This window comes from Erinaceus europaeus, chromosome 11 (genome assembly GCF_950295315.1).
Source record: "Erinaceus europaeus chromosome 11, mEriEur2.1, whole genome shotgun sequence".
In the NCBI taxonomy this organism is placed as follows: domain Eukaryota; kingdom Metazoa; phylum Chordata; class Mammalia; order Eulipotyphla; family Erinaceidae; genus Erinaceus; species Erinaceus europaeus.
The window spans coordinates 65,650,263-65,664,862 of record NC_080172.1 but is presented as its reverse complement, the minus strand read 5'-3'; the positions used below and the strand labels follow the sequence as shown (position 1 = coordinate 65,664,862).

General features: G+C 42.0%; 1 pseudogene; it reads right to left on the bottom strand.

Annotated features, from left to right (window-relative positions):
- LOC103116987 (acidic mammalian chitinase-like) overlaps positions 1-14,600 on the bottom strand; it is a 46,437-nt pseudogene that overhangs the window by 31,600 nt on the left and 237 nt on the right.

Genomic DNA, 14,600 nt, shown 5'->3' with positions numbered 1-14,600 from the left:
TAGGCTCTGGTAAAAATAATATAATAATATTAATAATATAATAATATTGGACTGTCCCTTAATGCTTTCGGGTAAACCATCCCTTAGTTATCTTAGGGTCCTCTTGCAACCAGTTACCTACAAGTCACACTCAGACCTTCTCATCAACTCCCTAACCCCTTCAGGATACAACAGAGAAAGAAGAATGAGACCTCTACCCCACTAGGAAAATAATCATCATAGTTCTTCCCAATTTCTTTCTCTTTTCTTGTCTTCAGAAACTGGCTTTACAAGTTTTCAATTGTTGAGAGTTCCTCCAAATATTCCTTTATACTCTTAGACCATGTGCTTTTCCCATGTGCTTCACTTATCTCACAATGCTCTTCCCAGTCTTCTCCGACACATTTCAACTTATTCTCTGCCCCCCTTTTTTAATTTTTATTTATAAAAGGGAAATACTGACAATACCATAGGATAAGAGGTTACATTTTTACACAGTGCCTACCACCAGAACTCTGTATCTCATCTCCTTCCCTGATAGCTTTCCTATTCTTTATCCCTCTGGGAGTATAGACCCAGGATCATTGTGGGTTGCACAAGGTGAAAGGTCTTGGCTTCTGTAATTGCTTCTCTGCTGAACATGGGCACTGGCAGGTCGATCCATACTCTCAGCCTTCTCTCTCCTTCTCTGGCCCTTTTTAATGCTTCACTGAAACAGTATTTCTCACTGATTCCTCATCATTCTCTTATCATTTTGTGCACGTCATGATGGCATTGCTGTTTTCATATAGATGGCACATAGATGTTTGTCTCTCAACTAAACAAAGTGTCTTGGGCTGGGAAATTAGCATAGTACTTGTGCAAAAGACTTTCATGCCTGAGGCTCCAAGTTCCCAGGTTTAATCCCCAGTACCACATAAACCAGTTGAGCAGTGTTCTGATGCCCCCCAACTCTTAAAAACAAAGAAATATTTTTTAAATAAACACACAAAGTTTCCTTTAGCTCTTCTATTTGATTTTTTCTCCTACATTGTCTAGAAATGTGTCTTCCTCTGTACTATTCAATAAGCATCTAATATCTGTGAGTATCTTAAGAATATCTCGTATCTTTAATGAAATCTTCAGGCTAGTAAAAAAAAACTTTATCTCCTTTGATAAAAGATGCTATGATCTTTAAGATATCTTCTTTTATAGTCCCTTCATCCTTATCCACCTCTAATCTAAATCCTCAGTATCCACCATAGTAATTAACATACAATGACTCTCAGTAAGTAGTCATTGAAATAAACTAAAGTGTTGTAAATCAACATTGAGCATTATATACTAAATGCAGGTTATATGACAAGATTCATAGAGGAACTTAACATAAATGTTAATCCTCCTCACACTGGCTTTCTTCCCCTATTTTTCTGCCTTTCCTCATCCTATGGTCCTAGGATAAATAACTCTGGGAACCAAGCAGCCCCTACTTTAAAACAAGCAGATGTTTTCCCCAGTCCTAGCTCAGTTCTTTCCCTGCTCTTAAAAATAAACAAAAACAAACAAACAAACACCCAACTCCTATAGATACACCTCTGAGTTCTCACTCTGCCTTCAGTCACCTTTCCCTTTACCCTCTAGTGAGACACAATCTCATCCTATAGGCCCCTGGTCCAATTCCCCCAAAAAAGAATAGATCCTTACTTCTGGGTGCCAAAGTTCCATCCTCCAATCGCCAGTAGTGTAACCAGGTTTTCATTACTGGAAAAACAAGGCAAAAAAAAAAAAATGATAAAGGAATGGAACAGGAACTTACCATGCTAGGTAAAATAAGTAAGAAGTTAAAAGATAACTACTGGATGATTTCACCCATATAGGCAATGTAAATATCTAAAACAAATACATTTTTGAAAAACTAATAGCCAAAGTAACTCAGACTTTGAAAAGTTATCAGAGGGAAGTTGAGGGGCATAGGAATTTTGGTGGTGGATGTAATAAAGTCTGTGTGGTGTGTGTGTGTGTGTGTGTGTGTGTGTGTGTGTGTGTGTGTGTGTGTGTGTGTGTGTATGTGTGAAACTGTACCCAAGAAATCATATAATTTGAACATTGACATTAAAGTATTAATGATTAAAAAAAAAAACACTGGATCATATGGAAGGTCCATGTCTAGCCTTCTGAGAGTTTTCCAGACTGCTCTCCACAGAGGCTGGACCAATTTACATTCCCACCAGCAATGTAAAAGGGTTCCTCTGTCCCCACATCCTCTCCAGCATTTGTTGCTACTGTCCTTTTTGATGTATGCCATTCTTACAGGAGTGAGGTGGTATCTTAGTGTTGTCTTAATTTGCATTTCTCTGACAATCAGTGACCTAGAGCAGTTTTTCATATGTTTGTTAGCCTTTTGGATCTCCTCTGTAGTGAATGTTTTGTTCATATCCTTTGCCCATTTTTGGATGGGGTCATTTGCTTTTTTGGTGCTAAGTTTGCTGAGCTCTTTATATATTTTGGAGATTAGTTTCTTGTCTGATGTATGGCATGTGAAGATCTTCCATTCTGTGAAGGGTCTCTCTGTTTGTTTAATAGTTTCTTTGGATGTACAGAAGCTTTTCAATTTGATGTAGTCCCATTGGTTTGTTTCTGCTTTAGTCTTCCTTGCAATTGGGTTTGATTCATCAAAGATGTCCTTGAGGTGTAGGTGGGAAAGTGTTTTACCAATGTTTTCCTCTAAGTATTTGATTGTTTCTGGTCTGACATCTAGGTCTTTGATCCATTTGGAGTTGATTTTTGTTTCTGGTGAGATAAAGTGGTTCAATTTCATTCTTCTGTATGTTACAACCCAGTTTTCCCAGCACCATTTATTGAAGAGAGCCTCCTTTTTCTATTTAATTCTTTGGGCCCCCTTATCAAAGATTAGATGTCCATAGGTGTGGGGATTTATTTCTGGGCTTTCAATTCTGTTCCACTGGTCTGTGTGCCTATTTTTGTTCCAGTACCATGATGTTTGATGATGCTGGCTTTATAATATAGTTTAAGGTCTGGGAGTGTGATGCCTCCATTTCTGTTTCTTTTTCTCAAGATGGTTTTGGCAATTCTAGGTGTTTTCCGGTTCTAGATAAATGATTGTAGTGTTTGTTCTATTCTCTTAAAGAAGCTTGATGCAACTTTGATGGGTATTGCATTAAATTTGTATATGGCTCTGGGGAGAATATTCATTTTGATGATTTATTTATTCTTCCAATCCATGAGCATGGGATATCTTTCCATTTCTTGGTATCAGTTTCTATTTCCTTGAGTAGCGACTCCATAACACCCAACCAAAAAGAGGTGTGAACTCCTATGTTCATAGCAGCACAATTCATAATAGCTAAAACCTGGAAGCAACCCAGGTTCCCAACAACAGATGAGTGGCTAAGAAAGCTGTGGTATATATACACAATGGAATACTATGCAGCTATAAAGAACAATGAACCCACCTTCTCTGACCCATCTTGGACAGAGCTAGAAGGAATTATGTTAAGTGAGCTAAGTCAGAAAGATAAAGATGAGTATGGGATGATCCCACTCATCAACAGAAGTTGACTAAGAAGATCTGAAAGGGAAACTAAAAGCAGGACCTGATCAAATTGTAAGTAGGGCACCAAAGTAAAAGCCCTGTGGTGAGGGGTAGACATGCAGCTTCCTAGGCCAGTGGGGGGTGGGATTGGGTGGAAGGGATGGGTCACAGTATTTTGGTGGTGGAAATGTTGTTTATGTACACTCCTAGAAAAATGTAGACACATAAATCACTAGTTAATTAATATGAGAGGGGGAAAATCAATTGTATGTCTCAAAGTTTTTCAAAACACAAAATGAATCTTTTAAATATATAGGCTGTGTATTTGATATGCAGACTCTCTCAAAAGCCTAGACCAAGTAGATAAGAAACATCCAATAGCACAGCTATATACAAGATACTGGGTACTGTACAGCAAACCATAACAAAAGGACTTTTCTAAGTTAACCCAATTACCAAATAATGTGATGACAACATTAACTATAGATTGTCTTTTTGAACCCTAAGACAGCAGGAACCTCACATCTCCACTATAGAGCCCCTACTTCCCCCAGTCCTGGAAACCTTGGGTAGGGCCCACTTTCCTGTATGCCTCTCCCAATCCATATCAAATAATAATGCATCTGCCGAACACAACCTAACCAATGCAACGATTGCCACCTCAACATGCTTCACCTCAGACTGTGTCCAGAGACTTCATGTGTGGAATGATAACCCTTCAGCTTCATTACTCGGGTGAGACCTTTCTTTTTATAGTACACTCTAATTTCATCTCAGGTGGTTCACTTTCTAACAAAGTCCCAAAACCTAGAGATACACCAGTTTCTGTGAGAGAGAGCATATGTTCACACGTATCCATAAACTACTGCAAAATATATACCTGAAAGCAGAAGTACACTAGAGTTTGCAGTGAGTACCTCCCTAATACTTCCTCTTCACTATTTCAAGCTTTGGGTCCATGATTGCTCAACAATTTATTTGGCTTTGTATGTTAACTCTCTTTTCAGTCACCAGGTTCCAGATGTCATCAGGATGCCAGCGAGGCTTCCCTAGACTGAAGACCCCACCAATGTGTCCTGGAGCTCAGCTTCCCCAGAGACCCACCCTACTAGGGAAAGAGAGAGGCAGACTGGGAGTATGGACCGACCGGTCAACGTCCATGTTCAGTGGGGAAGCAATTACAGAAGCCAGACCTTCCACTTCTGCAACCCTCAATGACCCTGGGTCCATGCTCCCAGAGGGATACAGAATGGGAAAGCTATCAGGGGAGGGGGTGGGATATGGAGATTGGGTGGTGGGAATTATGAGGAGTTGTACCCCTCCTACCCTATGGTTTTGTTAATTAATCCTTTCTTAAATAAAAAAAATTTAATAAAAAAAGAGTTACCTGGAAAAAAAATACATGGCAAGACATGCAAAATAACTTACCTACTATGCGCACCACCAAGTTCAAGACTGACCCTTATAGCATTGGAGAAGATTTCAGTGCTGTGGTATCTGCCCCTCTCTCTGCTTCCATTTCTCTCTCTCTCCCACTCTCTCTCTCTCTCCCACTCTCTCTCTCTCTATGTATCTCTCTCTTCTATGTGAAAAACTCATCCCAGAGCAATGAAGCTCAGGCTACAAGAAAATAACAATTTTGGGGAGTCGGGTGGTTGTGCAATGTGTTAAGCACAGGTGGCACAAAGCGCAAGGACCGGCATAAGGATCCCAGTTCAATCCCTTGGCTCCCCACCTGCAGGGGAGTCGCTTCACAGGCAGTGAAACAGGTCTGCAGGTGTCTGTCTTTCTCTCCCCCTCTCTGTCTTCCCCTCCTCTCTCCATTTTTCTCTGTACTATCTAACAATGATGACATCAGTAACAACAACAACAATAATAACTACAACAACAATAAAAAAGACAACAAGGGCAAAAAAAGGGAAAATAAATAAAATTTTTTAAAAATTAAAAAAATAAAATAACAATTTTGATATAAATGACAGGCAAAATAGGTTTGAATTAAACATAAGGAAACTGCTTATTGCCTTCTCTTAGATTCATGGTCTGGTACCAAATCAATTTTTTTAAAAAATAGAAAAGCATGTCTCAAAGCAATCTCTCCTCTTTCTGTCTCACAGAAGGTCAATTTTATGCTAACTACTCAGAATAGAGCATCTACATTTGATTTTTAGGCCAACAATACACTCTAGTTCTTCCTAGACAGAAAGATAAATAAGTAAACCAGAAGAAATAGCCAAACCATGCATGCATGAGGTCCTGAGTTTGATAATGGAATGCTATAGTCTCTGCTTCTCTCTCCTCTCTCCCTCCTCAAAATAAAAATATATATATTTTTAAAGGCGGAAAAAAGAAATAGTCAAACTGTGTTTAACACATTCTAAGAACTATGGTGGTTATTTTTGGAAGGGGAGGTTTGCAGCACAAATCTGTGGTGGTAAAGGGTGCAGTGTGAATAATTCCATTGTAATCTTATAAACCATTATTAAATCACCAGTAAAAATGTTAATATATATTTAAAAGGAAGGAAAAAAAAAAACTAATACTGAAGAAAAGGAAGTTATTTTGATTCTTGTCATTTTCATTCCCCTCTTGGTCATTCGCTGAAGCCCAGTCGGCTAAGATAGAGCCGTCAGCACGAGTAAAGGAATATTCCCAGTCATGGTGATGACTATTAAAGTCTCCAACGTAAACAGCTGGGTGATTCGGGCTAGGCAGGACCTCATTATCCCATGAGGCACTGGGAGGCTTATATACATTGACGAGCTGAATAGTTACAATAGTAATGGAGTCATACAAGGTCGAAGAGGCCGTATGGTAAACGTCCGCAAAATATGATTTGGCGTAGATGGCTCGGCCGTGTTTAGGATGGAGATTATAGCATATTAAATCGAATCCACTGATGGTGAATCGAGCAGCTTCATCGACTGCTATATGTGTTTCTTGTAGGCAAATAACATCTGCCTGATATATAGCCAATTGACCAATAAGAACGCATTTGGCAAAGGACAGCCCCTCAACATTAAGTTGGAGGACTCGAAGAGCAGGACCAACAGCTTGAAAGCTGTCAGGAGCTGCTTATTGCTGGCTTTGAAAGTGACTGGGATATATGAGGATTCAGTTGGCTAGGAAGGATTGTCAATTTCCCCAATGAATGGGTACTCATGGGATGCACCACGGGAAGGTCGATCCAATGCATCCCAAACAGCCAGACTCTTCATAGTGCTAGATGGAATAGACTCGTCACCCGACCTGTGCTGGATTAGCACAGTCAATTGCCAAGCCTTTCCCGCTACGAGACAAGTTCTCAAGATCTTCCCTCACAGTCATCACCGCCCAGCTATCATCCACATTGGTCTCCAGCTCCCACTGATTCTGTGCTCGGAGAAACTAAGATGGAACTTTCGGAAAGCAAACTGGCGTCTGTTCAGTGATCTTACCAACAAATCTATTCCTGCAATTCCAATGAACTCTATCCCCTCTGAAGATTCCTACAGGCACTTCTGCCAAGCCATCTTCAAAGCAGCTTCCCAAGCCATTCCTCATGGGAGACGTGCTAACTATACGCCTTGTCTTGATGCTGAATTCGAGCAACTACTAAAGCAGTATGATGAGTCGGGCGACCCAGATGTGGCTGACCATCTCATTGCCTCCCTGGATGCAACACGCCAAGCCCGCTGGCAACAACTCATGGAAAGTCTGAACTTCATCCACTCAAGTAGGAAGGCCTGGAAGCTTCTTCATAGTCTGGGTGCCGGTAGCCAACCCTCTCCCGTCTCCCATCCTCCCATATCTCCAAACTCAGTGGCCAGTCACCTAACTCTAGTTGGATGTGCTAAGATCGACCCAGTCTGGAAAAGAGAAATTTCCCATGAGTGGTCATCCCACTTCCGTTTATCTTGTCCATCTCCAAAACTCTCTCCCTTTACACTGTCTGAACTGGAAGACGCTTTGAAGAGGGTTAAACCGGGAACGGCTGCTGGATATGATAACATCACCCCAGAACTCATTCTTAACTTGGGCCCCGCGGCAAAGAATTGGCTCACTGCATTCCTGTCCCACATCTTGGAATCCGAATCTGTGCCCAAAATTTGGTGTCGTGCGAAGATAATAGCAGTTTTGAAACCAAAGAAAGACCCAACACTGGCCGCCAGCTATAGACCAATTTCTCTCCTCTCCGTGTGTTACAAACTCCTTGAGAGGCTGCTTCTGTCACGTATTTCTCCTCTAACAGAGAAGTTCCTATCACCCGCCCAGGCTGGCTTCCGCCCAGGAAGATCTACCTGCTAACAAGTCCTGGCCCTCTCAACTTACATTGAAAATGGATTCCAGAAGAATTTAAAGACGGGTGCTGTCTTTGTTGATCTCAGCAGCCTATGACACGGTCTGGCACTGTGGTCTCCTAGTCAAGATCTCAAGATGCCTGCCTCTATGGGTGGCCAACACTATATCGTTTCTTCTCCAAAACAGAAGATTCTGGGTGCATCTGGGTGACAAGTCTAGCAGATGGAGACTTGTCTCAAGTGGCCTCCCCCAGGGCTCTGTTCTGGCTCCTACGCTATTTAATATTTACATCAATGACCTCCCAGAAACTTCTTCAAGGAAGTTCATCTACGCCGATGACATCTGCTGTGCAACTCAGGCATCCAAGTTCGACATCCTCAAGGAAACACTCGCGAAAGACATGTCTCTGATATCTGATTACTGTAAAAAATGGCGACTAATCCCTAGCACTGCAAAAATGGTATCATCTGTTTTCCATCTACACCATGCCTCGGCCTCACGTGAGCTTAATGTGCAGCTTGGCGATACAAGAATCCAGCATGAAGCCCAGCCAGTCTATCTTGGCGTTACTCTCAATCGCACTCTGTCATTTCATGAACATCTCATAAAAACTGCAGCAAAGGTGGGCGTGAGGAATAACATCATTGCAAGACTGGCCAGCTCCTCATGGAGTGCGAGAGCTTCCACACTACGATCATTATCTCTGGCATTATGCTATTCCACTGCAGAATACTGTGCCCCAGTATGGTTCCGTAGCCCCCATGTCCACTTGGTTGATTCCAAATTATATTCCTCCATGAGGATAATTTCTGGAACCATCCATTCCACCCTGGTTCCATGGCTGCCAGTTCTCGCCCCGCCAGATATTCGTTGGGATGCAGCATCATCTAAGTTCATTTCCCACGTCTACACTCCACCGGACCTGCCAATATACGCAGATATCTTCACCCACCCTGTCCAACGTTTGACGTCTCGTCATCCAATCTGGTCCCCTACACCTACACTGAACTTCTCTGTTCCAGACTCTTGGAAACAGAGCTGGCAGTCAGCTGAGGTAAAGAACAAACACCTCATCACACACCCCTGCAAGCATCAACCTGGCTTTGATCTAGCACGTTATGATTGGGCCCTCCTCAATCGCTATCGAACAGGCCATGGCCGGTGCGCCGCTATGTTCCATCGCTGGGGAGCCAGAGATGTCCAAACTGCCCCTGCGGCTACAGACAGACTATGACCCACATAGTCAATGACTGCCACCTCTCCAGATTCAAAGGAGGTCTCGAAACTTTACATCAGGCTCAATCTGACGCTGTTGACTGGCTATAGAAGGGCAAATGCTAGAAGAAGATTCCCCTCTCCCTCACAGCCATTCTCTGAATAGTGGTTACTCTAAGCCTGAGGGGATAAATGATCCCAAGACTAGCTCACAGCTTTGTTTACATGCACAATTTCATCAGATTGTGAATGACTTTTACCTCATTCAGAGAAAGAGTGAGGCAGTGAAAGAGGAAGAGACATGACACCACCAACTCCTACATAGTGCATGGGCTTAAATTTGGGCCAGTGGTTTGGGAAATGATGTTTAGATAGGGCACTGAACTCTCAAAACATTAGGTTCCAAGTTTGGTTCCTGGTATGCATACATGAGAATGATGCTCTGGTTTTCTTTCTTGCTCTCTGTCCTCCTATCTCTCCAGTTAATAAATAAATAAATATTTTTAAATTGTTGGAAAAAGAATAAATAAATCTTTTTGAAAAGTTGAGACCATTCCCATTCCAAGACACACACCCTACCCAATGAACTGTCTCTCCAGCTCTAGCTTTGAATGGTAAGTCCACCCAGAATGCTGTCCCATGACTCTCCCAAGTATTACAGAGCCAGGTACTGACTGCTGCTTGAAGGCCTGGAAGCGGGGATAGAGGACATCGTCGTTCCACTCATAGGGTGCAATCTTATTATTGGCCATTGTGGCGAAGGCATAGATGAGGTGTGTGCACAGGCATGGGTCCACATTCTCAGGCATGTATTTGGCCGGGTCTGGGCAGTACTGGGACCAATTGGTAAAGTAACACACAAGCTTCGTGGCTGCACCTGGTGGAGAAGAACAGGAGGAACTAGCAATTGGGACCACTGAGACTTGGTGCTTTAATGCCCTGGGGACTGCATAAAAACTCTGGGAACTCCAGTATTACTTCTGTTTTTAGAGCTGGGGACACAAGGAAGACATGCGTTGGATGTGTTGGAGAGCTAAGATTGCAAATTAAACTCCCCGTCTCGAAGATGTGGGAATGCAATAAAAGCATATATAAAACAAAAATATCCCTCTGATGATGTCTAATTTCAACAGAATTAATGGCAGATCCTTTCTAAGCTAGCACTTTCTGTGTTTTAAAATAATTTTATTTGGGTGTTAGTGGTTTACCACGTGGCTGTTGACACATGACATGGGTACAGTTTCTTATCTCCCCATGATATGTATCTGCAGAACACTTTCACTCCCAACTGAGGTCCTTTCCCAGCATCAAAAATTAGCACTTTCTAGCACTAGTTTAACGCCATATCCTGACCCCAATCTTTAACAGTCCTCATTCCTATCACTTCCTCCAAGAACTTTGGGTATAGAGTAGTAGAAAAAAACAAATTAGAGAAATATTTCACTCTTCTTTTCTCTATCTTGTTATGTCCCCCCTTCCAGTAATAACTTTGGATGTCTTATAGGGAGTAGAGACTTCAGTCTGCTCAGTTTTTCAGATATCTAAGTCTGCTAATGGTGGAAACCCATTTATCAGAAGGAGAAGTATTTGAGGTGCTTACCAAGCTGCAGCTGCAGCAACACGGCCAGACCTGTAAAATGACAACAATAAAAGCAAAGCAATAAATGCACAGCTCAACCCAGAACGTCCCAGTTGAGCTATGGGCTTGATGTTATGCTGAGTAGCTAGCTACTGGTACTATACAGATTTTTTTTTCACTGTGTCTTAATCACCCCTAAAGAGGAAGGAGCTCTAGTTTCACCCCAAAAAGAATTTTGATCGATTCTCTCAGAGAAGAAAATTCTAGGGAAAGATGAAGAGGGCTCTAAACCCCTGTTCCACTAGGACCCAGAAATTCTGTGACAAGGAACTTTTGTTTTTGCATCATCACTGAAATGGAAGAGATTCTGGAGAACACCAGAGGAAGTCATATGTTGTTTCTTTTAGAGGGAAGAAAAAAAAAAGATGGACAACTGTGGAATGATTTCACTTATTAATAGAAAATAGAGAATTAAAACACATGAACTTGAAAAAATAAACATATATATTTAACCCATATTTCTGACCTTGAGAGAACCATAGTGGTTACCACTGAGGCAGTGGACACAGAACTTTGGTGGTGATATTGGTATAGAACTATATTCCTATTAACTTATAAAATTGTAAAACACTAGTAAAAATACATTTTAAAATAAAATAAATAAACAAACAAATAGGAGGGTAATCTGGAGCCTGTGGAAACTGCTCACAATGTGGTGTTCAGCATCCTCAGGCTGCCTGTGAACCACAGCCATCCTAGGCACTTCAGGACAGAGGAGCTACCAGGCCAAAAACAGATGACATATTGAAGAACCTTAATTCTTCCTCTACAGAGGTTACCAGAAGGCCCAACATAGGTGGTAAGAGAAGTGTTGGGTAGAGAAGAGGAGAAGGGCTATAAAAATATGAGAGAGAGATAGCAAGAGGTGGTGGGGATTTGGACCAGAATCTACACACACAGTTATCTGGCCTTATATGCCCAGTGTCTAGGAGACATTGTTCAGGCATTTAATAACAGCTCACTAACTGAATGATAGGTATATTTAGAATAGAAACATGAATGTGCCCTAATCTGGATCCCACAACCTCCTTCCAAACACCTGCTTTCTCCAGGCATGTGTTTCTCACTCCACTATGGCCCCCTGTCTGCACTTAGGCAATGAGGTAAAGTGGCATCACTGATGGGACTTGAAGGAAGAAAGAAAGAGGAGAATGAACACTGAGTATTGTTAGGCATAGTTCAGGGACAGGGGCATTTCACCCTAGGATGACAGAAGTGTTCAGGAAAAGACTAACCCATTGGGATACACTCACTAAACCTTCAAAATACAATACTGATACAGCTATTAAGAACAATGAACCCACCTCTGACCCATCTTGGATGGAGCTAGAAGGAATCAGGTTAAATGAGCTAAGTCAGAAAGATAAAGATAAGTATGGGATGATCCCACTCTCATAAACAAAAGTTGAGAAAGAAGAACAGAAAGCGAAACTCAAAGCAGGGTTTGACTGAATTTGGAGTAGGGCACCAAAGTAAAAACCCTTGGTTGAGGGTGAGGGTGGCTGTTCGGCTTCAAGGGGCGTGGAGGCAGTGGGGGGTGGGGTGGGGATTGGATGGGATGGGACACAGTATTTTGGTGGTGGGAATGGTGTTTATGTACACTCCTATTAATTTGTAGTCATGTAAATCACTAATTAATATTAGAGGGGAAAATTTGATTGAATATCTCAAACTTTTTAATTCACAGGCTGAGTGTTTGATATACTGACTCTCTTAAAAGCTTAGACCAAGGAGAACAGAAGCAACTGGTGGCACAGCTATATACAAATAATGTCAAAGGACATAAATTATGGTGATGTTGTATATGATACAGCAAATCCTAGCAAAGGGATACTCAAAGTTAACCCAATTGCCAAATAATGTGATTATAGCAATAACTATCTATTGTATTCTTAAACCCTAAGACAGCAGGAACCTCCCACTTCCTCTATAGAGCCTATATTTCCCCCAGTCCTGGAACCTCTAGAATGGGGCTCACTCTCTTACATGCTTCTCTCAATTCATACCAAGTGATATTGCATCTGCCAATCCCAGCCTAATCAATGCAATGAATACCACCTCAGCATGCTTCATTTCAGACTGTGTCCAGAGAAGTCAGGCATGGAATGTCAACCCTTCAGCCTCATTACTCAGGTAAGACCTTTCCTTTTATAGGATTCTTGAATTCTATTCCAGGTGGTTCACTTCCTAACAAAGTCCCAAAACCTAGATCTAGACCAGGTCCCATGATATAGGGCATGTGTTCACATGTATCCATAAATTAAGGCAAAATATATACCTGAAAGCAAAAGTACATACTAGTCTGCAGTGAGTCAGTATAAAGTTCCTAATGAAACTGTCTATTTAGACTTAGATACCCTCTTCACCTACTTCCTATTATACTTCCCTCACTTACTCAAAGCTAACCTTATCAAAGGAAGGACTGCAAAAGCTGAATAAGGGCAAGAGACTGACATACTGTAATGATGACTCTTTAGTCACTATCAGCTGGGGCCCTAGTCAAGGAGTCCTGAGATTCCCAAACAGACATGATGGGCCTAGACATTGAATAAATCCCTCTCTCTATTGGTACTGGTCATCTCTATCAGGTACAATAAAATTGACCCCTTTGTGGGTCTCCATAGGACCTTTCCCTCAACTTGGATCAATAATGGTAGAGAATGTTCCATCCTCCAAAGGGAGGATGGACAACATACTCTATGCTACACCTGAGGAAGATGGGTCCTGATATTGGGTCAGCTTGGAATGTTCCTATTCATGACCACAGAATGTGAGCTCAAATCTACAGGGATGCAAAGGTCACATAGGCTCCTAAACTGAATATGGGCCGCAGATCAATCGACTTGGTTTACAGTAAACAATATCTATACACCTTTCCCATATTTGGGAGCTACTTTCTTCCCTGATCCAGCTTTCTGGTCCTTTTTCCAGCCATGACATCATCTCCCCCAGACAATAACTTGGATCCACTTATATATCAGATGTCAGGCTCAGGGAGGAAAAAAGGAAAAAGAAAAAAAAACTAGTATAGCCACAGGCCCTTTGGAATATAGCTAAAATATGCCTACTAGCTATCTACAAAATGGAGGACCCCCCCCACCCCCACCAACTCTTCATCTGCATTATTCCAGACTTTAGGTTCATAATTAGCCAACAATTTGTTTGGCTTTATATGTTAACTCTCTTTACAGCCACTAGGTTCCAGATGCTAGCATGATGTCAACCAGACTTCCCTGGACAGACAACCCACCAATGTGTCCTGGAGCTCCAATTCCCCAGAACCCTGCCCCACTAGGGAAAGACAGAGGCAGTCTGGGAGTATGGATCGACCTGTCAAAGCCCATGTTCAGCAGGGAAGCAATTCCAGAAGCCAGACCTTCCACCTTCTGCATATCACAATGACCTTGGGTCCATACTCCCAGAGGAATAAAGAATAGGAAAGCCATCAAGGGAGGGGATGGGATATGGAGTTCTGGTAATGGGAATTATGTGGAGTTGTACCCCTTTTATCCTATAGTTCTGTCAGTGCTTCCTTTTTATAAATAAAATTTTAAAAAATACAATACTTCATTGTTCTTCACTTTCTTCCTTCTCTTTTCTTTTCTTTCTTTTCTTTTGACACCAAGGTTATCTCTGGGGCTCAGTGCTGGCACTAGGAATCGACTGCTCCTGGCAATGTTTTTTCCCATTTTAGTGGATAGGACAGAGATAAATTGAGGGGGGATGGGCAATAGAGAACAAAAGAGAAAGACACCTGCAGACCCGCTTCTCATCTTGTGAAGTGTCCCCCTGCCCCCACAAGTGGAGAGCCGGGGGCTCAAACCTGGATTCCTATAGGAGTTTTTGTGCTTAGTACCATGTGTGATTAACTGTATGTGCCACTGCCCAACCCCCTTATTCATTACTTTCTATCAACACAAAGAGAATCCTTATTCTGGACCCTGAGCATGAGGG